We start from the raw sequence: 14,870 nt of genomic DNA on the forward strand, positions 1-14,870 counted from the left end.
GCGAAGGCCTGCCTGGGAGAAACGCCCCGGGAGGCCGGCAGGAACCCGGGATCGGAAGGGATGTGGAGGGGCCCCGGGTCGGAGGAGATGGCTTTGTCTGTGTTTGGTTTTGTTTCTTCTTCCCAAGATCCCGGGTGTGAAAGGGGCCAGAGGTGAAGTCCTGGGCTGGAAAGCCTCACGATTCAGCCCCGCAGCCCCAGGCCCTGAGTGTGGAGGAGGGCGGAGCGGGTCGGCGAAGTGCGCGGCTGCCGTTTTCCTGATGGGCTGGAGGGGCAGTGGCGCTTTCCTGGACGAAGAGGGCCGGAAGGGTCCCCGAGACCTCCGCTGGGAGCCACGCACCCTCCCAAGGATACGGCTCCAGGAGGCGACGGAGGAGGGCGGCTGCTTGCCCTGGCCCGAGCTGTGCGTCCCCCGCCTTGGCCACAGCAGTGGACATTCCCAGAAGAACAAGCGCCCGAGAGCACTGAGAAATTTTCCCCCGAGAAAACTTGACCCTCGTCCTGGCAGCAGGACACCTCGGGAAGAAAGCCACCCAGCGGCCACCTGGGCGAGACCGGCTGCCCGAGCAGGCGCGCGGGGCCTCTGGCCGCTGGCCCCGGGCTGCCAGCCCCCACCCGGACTCCCAGCCGTGCCAGGAGAGCAGCGTGGAGATGCACGCCGGGGCCCTCGGCAGGCTCTTCGGGCTCCCGGAGGCGGCGGCTAGCATCTACGGCCATACCACCCTGAACGCGCCCGATCTCGTCTTATCTCGGAAGCTAAGCAGGGTCGGGCCTGGTTAGTACTTGGATGGGAGACCGCCTGGGAATACCGGGTGCTGTAGGCTTTTGCTCCTCCCTCCCTCGCTGCTCCTTTTGTCTTCGGGGACTTCGCCACCACCCCCCCCCCCACCACCACCACCCCCAGCACCACCACCACCACCACCACCACAACGACCCACCGTGACCACGACCCCGACCCCGTCCGGGCCACCCGCCAGACCCACGCACACCGAATCCTCACAGCTACGTCCCCGAATCCTCTCCCCTCCCCACACTCTCCTGGGGCGCGCGCCCGCGACACGGGTCACCAGCGAGGTTGGTCCCAGGCCACGTTGGGGACCGCTCCCCAACTGCCCTCCAGGCGGGCGGGGAGGGACGTGCGGAAGCCATGAGAAAGTGGGTCCTGCACCCCAGCGGGCCCCACAGCGGGACGCGCCACACCTGGGCTCGCCACAAGGTGGTGCACTGGGTCCAGGGCAAGACGCCAGGGGACAGAGAAGCAGGGAGCCTCAGTCGGGTGCTGCTCCACGTCGCGCTCCGTCGCTCAACCCAAGACAGGGCAGCCAGCGCGGGACCTCTACGTGGGATCCCGCCTCCCACGGCAGAGCCTGCGGTCACAGGGACAGAGGGCGCAGGCCGCCAGAGCTCCGGATGCCAGCGGCAGCTCCCAGTCCCGCTCAAAGGGAGGGAGGGCCGCCGCTGGCGCCCAGTCGCCTGTGCCACCCTCCGGGTCTCAAAGCACTCCTCAGTCAGCTCAAGGACCGGGGCCACCTGGCCTTCGGGGTCACATGGGCTTGGGCACGACGGAAGGGACCGCTTGCCCCCGTGGAACAGACATTCTCCCCGTGGACAACCTCAGGTGCCGGGACCCTCTGCTCCGCCTTGGAAAACCCACCTTCTGCAATGTATGCCCAACGCAATCAGGCCGAGCAGATTGACCCCCTCGTCCCGGCCCCAGTGTGTGATGGGGCTCTGTGCGTGAGGGCTTGCTCTTCCCCATCTACACCAGGCACGGCATCTAACACACACACACACACCACGCAGAGACACCCAGACCACGCACGCACGCACGGGGACGCACCCTCCTCTCCCCCACCCCACACACTAGCAGCCGAAGGACAACAGGGTATGGCTGGGGCCTGAGCGGGAACAAGCGAAGCCTTGGTTTGCGGCCCCTCGGCCAACTGCATCAGGATTTTTGTCTGGGCTCGGAGGCCAGAGGATCTCTGCCATTTGCTAGCAGGGCCAGGGATGGCAGGAGGGTGGGTACGGGGCTCAGCCAGGGCCAGTTCTGCTGGCACGATCCTGTAGCACGTGGCCGCGTAGCACGGGGCCGGGTCTGAAGGAGGCCAAGCAGGGGCACAAGACCCAGCAGCGGCACAGGGAAGAGGCCCAGGGCACCCAGGAGCAGACGAGACCCGGGAGTCGTGCGTGCTTGGCGTGGCCGCGGGCCCCGTGACGCCCGAGGACTCGAGTGCTCAGCCCCGTGTAGTGGCCGCGTAGGCCTGCCTGGGAGAAACGCCCCGGGAGGCCGGCAGGAACCCGGGATCGGAAGGGATGTGGAGGGGCCCCGGGTCGGAGGAGATGGCTTTGGCTGTGTTTGGTTTTGTTTCTTCTTCCCAAGATCCCGGGTGTGAAAGGGGCCAGAGGTGAAGTCCTGGGCTGGAAAGCCTCACGATTCAGCCCCGCAGCCCCAGGCCCTGAGTGTGGAGGAGGGCGGAGCGGGTCGGCGAAGGGCGCGGCTGCCGTTTTCCTGATGGGCTGGAGGGGCAGTGGCGCTTTCCGGACGAAGAGGACCGGAAGGGTCCCCGAGACCTCCGCTGGGAGCCACACACCCACCCAAGGATACGGCTCCAGGAGGCGACGGAGGAGGGCGGCTTCTTGCCCTGGCCCGAGCTGTGCGTCCCCCGCCTTGGCCACAGCAGTGGACATTCCCAGAAGAACAAGCGCCCGAGAGCACTGAGAAATTTTCCCCCGAGAAAACTTGACCCTCGTCCTGGCAGCAGGACACCTCGGGAAGAAAGCCACCCAGCGGCCACTTGGGCGAGACCGGCTGCCCGAGCAGGCGCGCGGGGCCTCTGGCCGCTGGCCCCGGGCTGCCAGCCCCCACCCGGACTCCCAGCCGTGCCAGGAGAGCAGCGTGGAGACGCACGCCGGGGCCCTCGGCAGGCTCTTGGGGCTCCCGGAGGCGGCGGCTAGCGTCTACGGCCATACCACCCTGAACGCGCCCGATCTCGTCTGATCTCGGAAGCTAAGCAGGGTCGGGCCTGGTTAGTACTTGGATGGGAGACCGCCTGGGAATACCGGGTGCTGTAGGCTTTTGCTCCTCCCTCCCTCGCTGCTCCTTTTGTCTTCGGGGACTTCGCCACCACCCCCCCCCCACCACCACCACCCCCAGCACCACCACCACCACCACCACAACGACCCACCGTGACCACGACCCCGACCCCGTCCGGGCCACCCGCCAGACCCACGCACACCGAATCCTCACAGCTACGTCCCCGAATCCTCTCCCCTCCCCACACTCTCCTGGGGCGCGCGCCCGCGACACGGGTCACCAGCGAGGTTGGTCCCAGGCCTCGTTGGGGACCGCTCCCCAACTGCCCTCCAGGCGGGCGGGGAGGGACGTGCGGAAGCCATGAGAAAGTGGGTCCTGCAACCCAGCGGGCCCCACAGCGGGACGCGCCACACCTGGGCTCGCCACAAGGTGGTGCACTGGGTCCAGGGCAAGACGCCAGGGGACAGAGAAGCAGGGAGCCTCAGTCGGGTGCTGCTCCACGTCGCGCTCCGTCGCTCAACCCAAGACAGGGCAGCCAGCGCGCGACCTCTACGTGGGATCCCGCCTCCCACGGCAGAGCCTGCGGTCACAGGGACAGAGGGCGCAGGCCGCCAGAGCTCCGGATGCCAGCGGCAGCTCCCCGTCCCGCTCAAAGGGAGGGAGGGCCGCCGCTGGCGCCCAGTCGCCTGTGCCACCCTCCGGGTCTCAAAGCACTCCTCAGTCAGCTCAAGGACCGGGGCCACCTGGCCTTCGGGGTCACATGGGCTTGGGCACGACGGAAGGGACCGCTTGCCCCCGTGGAACAGACATTCTCCCCGTGGACAACCTCAGGTGCCGGGACCCTCTGCTCCGCCTTGGAAAACCCACCTTCTGCAATGTATGCCCAACGCAATCAGGCCGAGCAGATTTACCCCCTCGGCCCGGCCCCAGTGTGTGATGGGGCTCTGTGCGTGAGGGCTTGCTCTTCCCCACCTACACCAGGCACGGCATCTAACACACACACACACACACACACACACACACACACACACACCACGCAGAGACACCCAGAACACGCACGCACGCACGGGCACGCACCCTCCTCTCCCCCACCCCACACACGAGCAGCCGAAGGACAAGAGGGTATGGCTGGGGCCTGAGCGGGAACAAGCGAAGCCTTGGTTTGCGGCCCCTCGGCCAACTGCATCAGGATTTTTGTCTGGGCTCGGAGGCCAGAGGATCTCTGCCATTTGCTAGCAGGGCCAGGGATGGCAGGAGGGTGGGTACGGGGCTCAGCCAGGGCCAGTTCTGCTGGCACGATCCTGTAGCACGTGGCCGCGTAGCACGGGGCCGGGTCTGAAGGAGGCCAAGCAGGGGCACAAGACCCAGCAGCGGCACAAGGAAGAGGCCCAGGGCACCCAGGAGCAGACGAGACCCGGGAGTCGTGCGTGCTTGGCGTGGCCGCGGGCCCCGTGACGCCCGAGGACTCGAGTGCTCAGCCCCGTGTAGTGGCCGCGAAGGCCTGCCTGGGAGAAACGCCCCGGGAGGCCGGCAGGAACCCGGGATCGGAAGGGATGTGGAGGGGCCCCGGGTCGGAGGAGATGGCTTTGGCTGTGTTTGGTTTTGTTTCTTCTTCCCAAGATCCCGGGTGTGAAAGGGGCCAGAGGTGAAGTCCTGGGCTGGAAAGCCTCACGATTCAGCCCCGCAGCCCCAGGCCCTGAGTGTGGAGGAGGGCGGAGCGGGTCGGCGAAGGGCGCGGCTGCCGTTTTCCTGATGGGCTGGAGGGGCAGTGGCGCTTTCCGGACGAAGAGGACCGGAAGGGTCCCCGAGACCTCCGCTGGGAGCCACGCACCCACCCAAGGATACGGCTCCAGGAGGCGACGGAGGAGGGCGGCTGCTTGCCCGGGCCCGAGATTTGCATCCCCCGCCTTGGCCACAGCAGTGGACATTCCCAGAAGAACAAGCGCCCGAGAGCACTGAGAAATTTTCCCCCGAGAAAACTTGACCCTCGTCCTGGCAGCAGGACACCTCGGGAAGAAAGCCACCCAGCGGCCACCTGGGCGAGACCGGCTGCCCGAGCAGGCGCGCGGGGCCTCTGGCCGCTGGCGCCGGGCTGCCAGCCCCCACCCGGACTCCCAGCCGTGCCAGGAGAGCAGCGTGGAGACGCACGCCGGGGCCCTCGGCAGGCTCTTGGGGCTCCCGGAGGCGGCGGCTAGCGTCTACGGCCATACCACCCTGAACGCGCCCGATCTCGTCTGATCACGGAAGCTAAGCAGGGTCGGGCCTGGTTAGTACTTGGATGGGAGACCGCCTGGGAATACCGGGTGCTGTAGGCTTTTGCTCCTCCCTCCCTCGCTGCTCCTTTTGTCTTCGGGGACTTCGCCACCACCCCCCCACCACCACCACCACCCCCAGCACCACCACCACCACCACCACCACAATGACCCACCGTGACGACGACCCCGACCCCGTCCGGGCCACCCGCCAGACCCACGCACACCGAATCCTCACAGCTACGTCCCCGAATCCTCTCCCCTCCCCACACTCTCCTGGGGCACGCGCCCGCGACACGGGTCACCAGCGAGGTTGGTCCCAGGCCACGTTGGGGACCGCTCCCCAACTGCCCTCCAGGCGGGCGGGGAGGGACGTGCGGAAGCCATGAGAAAGTGGGTCCTGCACCCCAGCGGGCCCCACAGCGGGACGCGCCACACCTGGGCTCGCCACAAGGTGGTGCACTGGGTCCAGGGCAAGACGCCAGGGGACAGAGAAGCAGGGAGCCTCAGTCGGGTGCTGCTCCACGTCGCGCTCCGTCGCTCAACCCAAGACAGGGCAGCCAGCGCGCGACCTCTACGTGGGATCCCGCCTCCCATGGCAGAGCATGCGGTCACAGGGACAGAGGGCGCAGACCGCCAGAGCTCCGGATGCCAGCGGCAGCTCCCCGTCCCGCTCAAAGGGAGGGAGGGCCGCCGCTGGCGCCCAGTCGCCTGTGCCACCCTCCGGGTCTCAAAGCACTCCTCAGTCAGCTCAAGGACCGGAGCCACCTGGCCTTCGGGGTCACATGGGCTTTGGCACGACGGAAGGGAACGCTTGCCCCCGTGGAACAGACATTCTCCCCGTGGACAACCTCAGGTGCCGGGACCCTCTGCTCCGCCTTGGAAAACCCACCTTCTGCAATGTATGCCCAACGCAATCAGGCCGAGCAGATTGACCCCCTCGGCCCGGCCCCAGTGTGTGATGGGGCTCTGTGCGTGAGGGCTTGCTCTTCCCCACCTACACCAGGCACGGCATCTAACACACACACACACACACACACACACCACGCAGAGACACCCAGACCACGCACGCACGCACGGGGACGCACCCTCCTCTCCCAAACCCCACACATGAGCAGCCGAAGGACAAGAGGGTATGGCTGGGGCCTGAGCGGGAACAAGCGAAGCCTTGGTTTGCGGCCCCTCGGCCAACTGCATCAGGATTTTTGTCTGGGCTCGGAGGCCAGAGGATCTCTGCCATTTGCTAGCAGGGCCAGGGATGGCAGGAGGGTGGGTACGGGGCTCAGCCAGGGCCAGTTCTGCTGGCACGATCCTGTAGCACGTGGCCGCGTAGCACGGGGCCGGGTCTGAAGGAGGCCAAGCAGGGGCACAAGACCCAGCAGCGGCACAGGGAAGAGGCCCAGGGCACCCAGGAGCTGACGAGACCCGGGAGTCGTGCGTGCTTGGCGTGGCCGCGGGCCCCGTGACGCCCGAGGACTCGAGTGCTCAGCCCTGTGTAGTGGCTGCGAAGGCCTGCCTGGGAGAAACGCCCGGGGAGGCCGGCAGGAACCCGGGATCGGAAGGGATGTGGAGGGGCCCCGGGTCGGAGGAGATGGCTTTGGCTGTGTTTGGTTTTGTTTCTTCTTCCCAAGATCCCGGGTGTGAAAGCGGCCAGAGGTGAAGTCCTGGGCTGGAAAGCCTCACGATTCAGCCCCGCAGCCCCAGGCCCTGAGTGTGGAGGAGGGCGGAGCGGGTCGGCGAAGGGCGCGGCTGCCTTTTTCCTGATGGGCTGGAGGGGCAGTGGCACTTTCCGGACGACGAGGACCGGAAGGGTCCCCGAGACCTCCGCTGGGAGCCACGCACCCACCCAAGGATACGGCTCCAGGAGGCGACGGAGGAGGGCGGCTGCTTGCCCTGGCCCGAGCTGTGCGTCCCCCGCCTTGGCCACAGCAGTGAACATTCCCAGAAGAACAAGCGCCCGAGAGCACTGAGAAATTTTCCCCCGAGAAAACTTGACCCGCGTCCTGGCAGCAGGACACCTCGGGAAGAAAGCCACCCAGCGGCCACCTGGGCGAGACCGGCTGCCCGAGCAGGCGCGCGGGGCCTCTGGCCGCTGGCCCCGGGCTGCCAGCCCCCACCCGGACTCCCAGCCGTGCCAGGAGAGCAGCGTGGAGACGCACGCCGGGGCCCTCGGCAGGCTCTTGGGGCTCCCGGAGGCGGCGGCTAGCGTCTACGGCCATACCACCCTGAACGCGCCCGATCTGGTCTGATCTCGGAAGCTAAGCAGGGTCGGGCCTGGTTAGTACTTGGATGGCAGACCGCCTGGGAATACCGGGTGCTGTAGGCTTTTGCTCCTCCCACCCTCGCTGCTCCTTTTGTCTTCGGGGACTTCGCCACCACCCCCCCCACCACCACGACCCCCAGCACCACCACCACCACCACCACAACGACCCACCGTGACCACGACCCCGACCCCGTCCGGGCCACCCGCCAGACCCACGCACACCGAATCCTCACAGCTACGTCCCCGAATCCTCTCCCCTCCCCACACTCTCCTGGGGCGCGCGCCCGCGACACGGGTCACCAGCGAGGTTGGTCCCAGGCCTCGTTGGGGACCGCTCCCCAACTGCCCTCCAGGCGGGCGGGGAGGGACGTGCGGAAGCCATGAGAAAGTGGGTCCTGCAACCCAGCGGGCCCCACAGCGGGACGCGCCACACCTGGGCTCGCCACAAGGTGGTGCACTGGGTCCAGGGCAAGACGCCAGGGGACAGAGAAGCAGGGAGCCTCAGTCGGGTGCTGCTCCACGTCGCGCTCCGTCGCTCAACCCAAGACAGGGCAGCCAGCGCGCGACCTCTACGTGGGATCCCGCCTCCCACGGCAGAGCCTGCGGTCACAGGGACAGAGGGCGCAGGCCGCCAGAGCTCCGGATGCCAGCGGCAGCTCCCCGTCCCGCTCAAAGGGAGGGAGGGCCGCCGCTGGCGCCCAGTCGCCTGTGCCACCCTCCGGGTCTCAAAGCACTCCTCAGTCAGCTCAAGGACCGGGGCCACCTGGCCTTCGGGGTCACATGGGCTTGGGCACGACGGAAGGGACCGCTTGCCCCCGTGGAACAGACATTCTCCCCGTGGACAACCTCAGGTGCCGGGACCCTCTGCTCCGCCTTGGAAAACCCACCTTCTGCAATGTATGCCCAACGCAATCAGGCCGAGCAGATTTACCCCCTCGGCCCGGCCCCAGTGTGTGATGGGGCTCTGTGCGTGAGGGCTTGCTCTTCCCCACCTACACCAGGCACGGCATCTAACACACACACACACACACACACACACACACACACACACACCACGCAGAGACACCCAGAACACGCACGCACGCACGGGCACGCACCCTCCTCTCCCCCACCCCACACACGAGCAGCCGAAGGACAAGAGGGTATGGCTGGGGCCTGAGCGGGAACAAGCGAAGCCTTGGTTTGCGGCCCCTCGGCCAACTGCATCAGGATTTTTGTCTGGGCTCGGAGGCCAGAGGATCTCTGCCATTTGCTAGCAGGGCCAGGGATGGCAGGAGGGTGGGTACGGGGCTCAGCCAGGGCCAGTTCTGCTGGCACGATCCTGTAGCACGTGGCCGCGTAGCACGGGGCCGGGTCTGAAGGAGGCCAAGCAGGGGCACAAGACCCAGCAGCGGCACAAGGAAGAGGCCCAGGGCACCCAGGAGCAGACGAGACCCGGGAGTCGTGCGTGCTTGGCGTGGCCGCGGGCCCCGTGACGCCCGAGGACTCGAGTGCTCAGCCCCGTGTAGTGGCCGCGAAGGCCTGCCTGGGAGAAACGCCCCGGGAGGCCGGCAGGAACCCGGGATCGGAAGGGATGTGGAGGGGCCCCGGGTCGGAGGAGATGGCTTTGGCTGTGTTTGGTTTTGTTTCTTCTTCCCAAGATCCCGGGTGTGAAAGGGGCCAGAGGTGAAGTCCTGGGCTGGAAAGCCTCACGATTCAGCCCCGCAGCCCCAGGCCCTGAGTGTGGAGGAGGGCGGAGCGGGTCGGCGAAGGGCGCGGCTGCCGTTTTCCTGATGGGCTGGAGGGGCAGTGGCGCTTTCCGGACGAAGAGGACCGGAAGGGTCCCCGAGACCTCCGCTGGGAGCCACGCACCCACCCAAGGATACGGCTCCAGGAGGCGACGGAGGAGGGCGGCTGCTTGCCCGGGCCCGAGATTTGCATCCCCCGCCTTGGCCACAGCAGTGGACATTCCCAGAAGAACAAGCGCCCGAGAGCACTGAGAAATTTTCCCCCGAGAAAACTTGACCCTCGTCCTGGCAGCAGGACACCTCGGGAAGAAAGCCACCCAGCGGCCACCTGGGCGAGACCGGCTGCCCGAGCAGGCGCGCGGGGCCTCTGGCCGCTGGCGCCGGGCTGCCAGCCCCCACCCGGACTCCCAGCCGTGCCAGGAGAGCAGCGTGGAGACGCACGCCGGGGCCCTCGGCAGGCTCTTGGGGCTCCCGGAGGCGGCGGCTAGCGTCTACGGCCATACCACCCTGAACGCGCCCGATCTCGTCTGATCACGGAAGCTAAGCAGGGTCGGGCCTGGTTAGTACTTGGATGGGAGACCGCCTGGGAATACCGGGTGCTGTAGGCTTTTGCTCCTCCCTCCCTCGCTGCTCCTTTTGTCTTCGGGGACTTCGCCACCACCCCCCCACCACCACCACCACCCCCAGCACCACCACCACCACCACCACCACAATGACCCACCGTGACGACGACCCCGACCCCGTCCGGGCCACCCGCCAGACCCACGCACACCGAATCCTCACAGCTACGTCCCCGAATCCTCTCCCCTCCCCACACTCTCCTGGGGCACGCGCCCGCGACACGGGTCACCAGCGAGGTTGGTCCCAGGCCACGTTGGGGACCGCTCCCCAACTGCCCTCCAGGCGGGCGGGGAGGGACGTGCGGAAGCCATGAGAAAGTGGGTCCTGCACCCCAGCGGGCCCCACAGCGGGACGCGCCACACCTGGGCTCGCCACAAGGTGGTGCACTGGGTCCAGGGCAAGACGCCAGGGGACAGAGAAGCAGGGAGCCTCAGTCGGGTGCTGCTCCACGTCGCGCTCCGTCGCTCAACCCAAGACAGGGCAGCCAGCGTGCGACCTCTACGTGGGATCCCGCCTCCCATGGCAGAGCATGCGGTCACAGGGACAGAGGGCGCAGACCGCCAGAGCTCCGGATGCCAGCGGCAGCTCCCCGTCCCGCTCAAAGGGAGGGAGGGCCGCCGCTGGCGCCCAGTCGCCTGTGCCACCCTCCGGGTCTCAAAGCACTCCTCAGTCAGCTCAAGGACCGGAGCCACCTGGCCTTCGGGGTCACATGGGCTTTGGCACGACGGAAGGGAACGCTTGCCCCCGTGGAACAGACATTCTCCCCGTGGACAACCTCAGGTGCCGGGACCCTCTGCTCCGCCTTGGAAAACCCACCTTCTGCAATGTATGCCCAACGCAATCAGGCCGAGCAGATTGACCCCCTCGGCCCGGCCCCAGTGTGTGATGGGGCTCTGTGCGTGAGGGCTTGCTCTTCCCCACCTACACCAGGCACGGCATCTAACACACACACACACACACACACACACCACGCAGAGACACCCAGACCACGCACGCACGCACGGGGACGCACCCTCCTCTCCCAAACCCCACACATGAGCAGCCGAAGGACAAGAGGGTATGGCTGGGGCCTGAGCGGGAACAAGCGAAGCCTTGGTTTGCGGCCCCTCGGCCAACTGCATCAGGATTTTTGTCTGGGCTCGGAGGCCAGAGGATCTCTGCCATTTGCTAGCAGGGCCAGGGATGGCAGGAGGGTGGGTACGGGGCTCAGCCAGGGCCAGTTCTGCTGGCACGATCCTGTAGCACGTGGCCGCGTAGCACGGGGCCGGGTCTGAAGGAGGCCAAGCAGGGGCACAAGACCCAGCAGCGGCACAGGGAAGAGGCCCAGGGCACCCAGGAGCAGACGAGACCCGGGAGTCGTGCGTGCTTGGCGTGGCCGCGGGCCCCGTGACGCCCGAGGACTCGAGTGCTCAGCCCCGTGTAGTGGCCGCGAAGGCCTGCCTGGGAGAAACGCCCCGGGAGGCCGGCAGGAACCCGGGATCGGAAGGGATGTGGAGGGGCCCCGGGTCGGAGGAGATGGCTTTGGCTGTGTTTGGTTTTGTTTCTTCTTCCCAAGATCCCGGGTGTGAAAGCGGCCAGAGGTGAAGTCCTGGGCTGGAAAGCCTCACGATTCAGCCCCGCAGCCCCAGGCCCTGAGTGTGGAGGAGGGCGGAGCGGGTCGGCGAAGGGCGCGGCTGCCTTTTTCCTGATGGGCTGGAGGGGCAGTGGCACTTTCCGGACGACGAGGACCGGAAGGGTCCCCGAGACCTCCGCTGGGAGCCACGCACCCACCCAAGGATACGGCTCCAGGAGGCGACGGAGGAGGGCGGCTGCTTGCCCTGGCCCGAGCTGTGCGTCCCCCGCCTTGGCCACAGCAGTGAACATTCCCAGAAGAACAAGCGCCCGAGAGCACTGAGAAATTTTCCCCCGAGAAAACTTGACCCGCGTCCTGGCAGCAGGACACCTCGGGAAGAAAGCCACCCAGCGGCCACCTGGGCGAGACCGGCTGCCCGAGCAGGCGCGCGGGGCCTCTGGCCGCTGGCCCCGGGCTGCCAGCCCCCACCCGGACTCCCAGCCGTGCCAGGAGAGCAGCGTGGAGACGCACGCCGGGGCCCTCGGCAGGCTCTTGGGGCTCCCGGAGGCGGCGGCTAGCGTCTACGGCCATACCACCCTGAACGCGCCCGATCTGGTCTGATCTCGGAAGCTAAGCAGGGTCGGGCCTGGTTAGTACTTGGATGGCAGACCGCCTGGGAATACCGGGTGCTGTAGGCTTTTGCTCCTCCCACCCTCGCTGCTCCTTTTGTCTTCGGGGACTTCGCCACCACCCCCCCCACCACCACGACCCCCAGCACCACCACCACCACCACCACAACGACCCACCGTGACCACGACCCCGACCCCGTCCGGGCCACCCGCCAGACCCACGCACACCGAATCCTCACAGCTACGTCCCCGAATCCTCTCCCCTCCCCACACTCTCCTGGGGCGCGCGCCCGCGACACGGGTCACCAGCGAGGTTGGTCCCAGGCCACGTTGGGAACCGCTCCCCAACTGTCCTCCAGGCGGGCGGGGAGGGACGTGCGGAAGCCATGAGAAAGTGGGTCCTGCACCCCAGCGGGCCCCACAGTGGGACGCGCCACACCTGGGCTCGCCACAAGGTGGTGCACTGGGTCCAGGGCAAGACGCCAGGGGACAGAGAAGCAGGGAGCCTCAGTCGGGTGCTGCTCCACGTCGCGCTCCGTCGCTCAACCCAAGACAGGGCAGCCAGCGCGCGACCTCTACGTGGGATCCCGCCTCCCACGGCAGAGCCTGCGGTCACAGGGACAGAGGGCGCAGGCCGCCAGAGCTCTGGATGCCAGCGGCAGCTCCCCGTCCCGCTCAAAGGGAGGGAGGGCCGCCGCTGGCGCCCAGTCGCCTGTGCCACCCTCCGGGTCTCAAAGCACTCCTCAGTCAGGTCAAGGACCGGGGCCACCTGGCCTTCGGGGTCACATGGGCTTGGGCACGACGGAAGGGACCGCTTGCCCCCGTGGAACAGACATTCTCCCCGTGGACAACCTCAGGTGCCGGGACCCTCTGCTCCGCCTTGGAAAACCCACCTTCTGCAATGTATGCCCAACGCAATCAGGCCGAGCAGATTGACCCCCTCGGCCCGGCCCCAGTGTGTGATGGGGCTCTGTGCGTGAGGGCTTGCTCTTCCCCACCTACACCAGGCACGGCATCTAACACACACACACACACACACACACACACACACACCACGCAGAGACACCCAGACCACGCACGCACGCACGGGGACGCACCCTCCTCTCCCCCACCCCACACACGAGCAGCCGAAGGACAAGAGGGTATGGCTGGGGCCTGAGCGGGAACAAGCGAAGCCTTGGTTTGCGGCCCCTCGGCCAACTGCATCAGGATTTTTGTCTGGGCTCGGAGGCCAGAGGATCTCTGCCATTTGCTAGCAGGGCCAGGGATGGCAGGAGGGTGGGTACGGGGCTCAGCCAGGGCCAGTTCTGCTGGCACGATCCTGTAGCACGTGGCCGCGTAGCACGGGGCCGGGTCTGAAGGAGGCCAAGCAGGGGCACAAGACCCAGCAGCGGCACAGGGAAGAGGCCCAGGGCACCCAGGAGCAGACGAGACCCGGGAGTCGTGCGTGCTTGGCGTGGCCGCGGGCCCCGTGACGCCCGAGGACTCGAGTGCTCAGCCCCGTGTAGTGGCCGCGAAGGCCTGCCTGGGAGAAACGCCCCGGGAGGCCGGCAGGAACCCGGGATCGGAAGGGATGTGGAGGGGCCCCGGGTCGGAGGAGATGGCTTTGGCTGTGTTTGGTTTTGTTTCTTCTTCCCAAGATCCCGGGTGTGAAAGGGGCCAGAGGTGAAGTCCTGGGCTGGAAAGCCTCACGATTCAGCCCCGCAGCCCCAGGCCCTGAGTGTGGAGGAGGGCGGAGCGGGTCGGCGAAGGGCGCGGCTGCCGTTTTCCTGATGGGCTGGAGGGGCAGTGGCGCTTTCCGGACGAAGAGGACCGGAAGGGTCCCCGAGACCTCCGCTGGGAGCCACGCACCCACCCAAGGATACGGCTCCAGGAGGCGACGGAGGAGGGCGGCTGCTTGCCCTGGCCCGAGCTGTGCGTCCCCCGCCTTGGCCACAGCAGTGAACATTCCCAGAAGAACAAGCGCCCGAGGGCACTGAGAAATTTTCCCCCGAGAAAACTTGACCCTCGTCCTGGCAGCAGGACACCTCGGGAAGAAAGCCACCCAGCGGCCACCTGGGCGAGACCGGCTGCCCGAGCAGGCGCGCGGGGCCTCTGGCCGCTGGCCCCGGGCTGCCAGCCCCCACCCGGACTCCCAGCCGTGCCAGGAGAGCAGCGTGGAGACGCACGCCGGGGCCCTCGGCAGGCTCTTGGGGCTCCCGGAGGCGGCGGCTAGCGTCTACGGCCATACCACCCTGAACGCGCCCGATCTCGTCTGATCTCGGAAGCTAAGCAGGGTCGGGCCTGGTTAGTACTTGGATGGCAGACCGCCTGGGAATACCGGGTGCTGTAGGCTTTTGCTCCTCAATCCCTCGCTGCTCCTTTTGTCTTCGGGGACTTCGCCACCACCCCCCCCACCACCACCACCACCCCCAGCACCACCACCACCACCACCACAACGACCCACCGTGACCACGACCCCGACCCCGTCCGGGCCACCCGCCAGACACACGCACACCGAATCCTCACAGCTACGTCCCCGAATCCTCTCCCCTCCCCACACTCTCCTGGAGCGCGCGCCCGCGACACGGGTCACCAGCGAGGTTGGTCCCAGGCCACGTTGGGGACCGCTCCCCAACTGCCCTCCAGGCGGGCGGGGAGGGACGTGCGGAAGCCATGAGAAAGTGGGTCCTGCACCCCAGCGGGCCCCACAGCGGGACGCGCCACACCTGGGCTCGCCACAAGGTGGTGCACTGGGTCCAGGGCAAGACGCCAGGGGACAGAGAAGCAGGGAGCCTCAGTCGGGTGCTG

The 14,870-nt window shown here is 67.5% G+C and overlaps 7 non-coding genes across 7 annotated transcripts; all 7 read left to right on the plus strand.

The window, feature by feature from the left end:
* The first annotated feature begins 704 nt into the window (after nucleotides 1–704).
* Nucleotides 705–823, plus strand: LOC141412997 (5S ribosomal RNA). Its single transcript, XR_012437839.1, has one exon. It is a non-coding gene; the product is annotated as a 5S ribosomal RNA (ribosomal RNA).
* Nucleotides 824–2,958: 2,135 nt separating this feature from the next.
* On the plus strand, nucleotides 2,959–3,077 carry LOC141413555 (5S ribosomal RNA). The gene has a single exon (XR_012438346.1). It is a non-coding gene; the product is annotated as a 5S ribosomal RNA (ribosomal RNA).
* A 2,155-nt stretch (nucleotides 3,078–5,232) lies between these two features.
* On the plus strand, nucleotides 5,233–5,351 carry LOC141412778 (5S ribosomal RNA). The gene has a single exon (XR_012437620.1). It is a non-coding gene; the product is annotated as a 5S ribosomal RNA (ribosomal RNA).
* A 2,144-nt stretch (nucleotides 5,352–7,495) lies between these two features.
* On the plus strand, nucleotides 7,496–7,614 carry LOC141412972 (5S ribosomal RNA). The gene has a single exon (XR_012437814.1). It is a non-coding gene; the product is annotated as a 5S ribosomal RNA (ribosomal RNA).
* A 2,153-nt stretch (nucleotides 7,615–9,767) lies between these two features.
* LOC141412779 (5S ribosomal RNA) lies at nucleotides 9,768–9,886 on the plus strand. Its single transcript, XR_012437621.1, has one exon. It is a non-coding gene; the product is annotated as a 5S ribosomal RNA (ribosomal RNA).
* Nucleotides 9,887–12,030: 2,144 nt separating this feature from the next.
* Nucleotides 12,031–12,149, plus strand: LOC141412973 (5S ribosomal RNA). The gene has a single exon (XR_012437815.1). It is a non-coding gene; the product is annotated as a 5S ribosomal RNA (ribosomal RNA).
* Nucleotides 12,150–14,296: 2,147 nt separating this feature from the next.
* On the plus strand, nucleotides 14,297–14,415 carry LOC141412675 (5S ribosomal RNA). The gene has a single exon (XR_012437517.1). It is a non-coding gene; the product is annotated as a 5S ribosomal RNA (ribosomal RNA).
* Nucleotides 14,416–14,870: the final 455 nt, after the last annotated feature.

The sequence above is a fragment of the Castor canadensis genome, chromosome 10 (genome assembly GCF_047511655.1).
Source record: "Castor canadensis chromosome 10, mCasCan1.hap1v2, whole genome shotgun sequence".
NCBI lineage: Eukaryota > Metazoa > Chordata > Mammalia > Rodentia > Castoridae > Castor > Castor canadensis.